Below are 2,063 nucleotides of genomic sequence, written 5' to 3'. Positions count from 1 at the left end.
TCCTTCATCTTATTATCCTTTTCCTTCCTAATTGTTTGCATCTTTATATTAAATATTGTAGTCATAAACTAGGAATTGTTGAACACTTCACCCTTGATTAGCTGTGGAACATTGCACATGGAAGAATTTCCCTATAATGTTAGTGTTGTTAGTTGCTGATTATAGAGTGATTACACTTCGTAATGACAGTATGGATTATTAAAATCCTTTAACACTATTCAAACCCTTAGGCACTGTTTGTTTGTAGGATATAACAAAGGATAAGGGGGCTGATCGGATCGTATATCCAGTGGATCCCATGTGTCTTCTTTTTTTTTGTTGTCTACTAGCCCATGTCTGGTTCTGTCAAGAGACTCTGGATGTAAGGGGACCGGGTGGTATATCCCCCAGCCCCATGGTGTTGAATGTCCTCCACTACTGGACATAGGTTTTTCTTTCATTGAATGGTAAAAATAATCAATCTCCTCTTATTCCATACTATCACTTACCCTAACCAAACATAGCAAAAATTACCTTACATAATCCATCTCATATCCTATTATGTCTCATCCTATATCCGTAAGTGTTGCATATCCTTCCCAACCCATTATATTCACTTTGGACAATCCAACAGAGCCTTAAGACATCTCAAGACTTTCTTATTGCAATGAAATAGCCATATTCATCTTTTATCTGACATTATTTTTAATACCATCAAAGTAAGCAACTGACCTAATAGGACCATCCCATTGCATAAATTAATTGAATTACTATAAGATCACTAAGATTGGATTAAGCTTTGAAATCATCTACTTATAATGTCTACCTTTTACTTAATGCTAAGTAGGCCCTTTCTGTTATGAAATGCACTCAATTTATGAAATGCATTTAGTGAGCTTTCTTTGTTATATTACATCAAAATCAACATTATTGTTGAGATTGATAAATTAATGTTTTGTTTCTGCAATGCAATGAAGCAATGGTTTGCTTAGGTGTCATTGATTTTTGACCCTTTCATGTGACATGTGGATGGAGAACAAGCATAGATATACATATATATATATATATATATATAGATAAATGAAAAAAATGACTTAATTCTATATTTTCTAAGTCATAACTAAAATAAAATAAAATATAAAAGTCATAACCAAACACTACGTGAGTCATAATTAAAGATTTCATGAGTCATAACTAAAATATTATCATAACTAAAGAAGAAAATGGCATAAAAGTGCATATGACACACCCCTTTCAAGGGGTGTGTATAGTAGAATTTCCCTAGATTATATATACATATGCAGATAAATTTCTTGATCTTTATGGGGGTGTGTCAAGGCTCCATTGAATGATCAAACTTCTTTCTTACTAGATTATGAGTGGATTGCCCTTCCCTTTTTTTTACTGTTCCCTTAGCTCCTTTTGAATTCATTTTGTAAAATTATAAGCCAAATCCACTACTAATGCCCCAAATTTGGTATACAAATCTCTGTTGATGGTATCAGGTATACTAGCTTTCCTATCAAATATTGTACAGTCTTCTGCTTGCATCACTTATAGCCAATGTTTAGATTTTGGATTGTTGTGGACTTGTGGGGGCAAAAGAAAAAAAGAGAATAAAACTGCTACGATCTCACATCTTATGAATGTAAGTTTCTCGGGTATTCTCTCCTTGCAAGTTGGTTTTTAAGGTGAGTTCTACTCAAGGGGTTCGTATCGTTTGTTTTTGTTACTAGAGCTAGCCACCACATTGGGTGTAGGATATGGGATCGGAGTTGGATATGGGATTAGATGGGTTTGACTCTGCAATTCAAGCCATGGAGGGCTAATTTACATGTTGGATTAAGATACTAAGGTGTCAACTATTGATAGATGAGTGAAATCACCGCGAAACTTGGCCCTGCGAATGTTAGCCCCTTGCAATACACAATCTGAAAGTAGTGGCAAACTTCTGCAATCCCTCGTCTTGGGGATTCAAGGAAATCCCCGGACTATTGTAGGGTGGGTTATATGTAGGGTTGGAGATTACAGTTTCTAATTTTGCCCTACTATTGTATCAGATCAGCAGGGTTTTACTTTCATTG

The sequence above is a fragment of the Camellia sinensis genome, chromosome 9, assembly GCF_055761805.1.
Source record: "Camellia sinensis isolate YWXY chromosome 9, ASM5576180v1, whole genome shotgun sequence".
NCBI lineage: Eukaryota > Viridiplantae > Streptophyta > Magnoliopsida > Ericales > Theaceae > Camellia > Camellia sinensis.
This window is presented reverse-complemented; position numbering follows the sequence as displayed.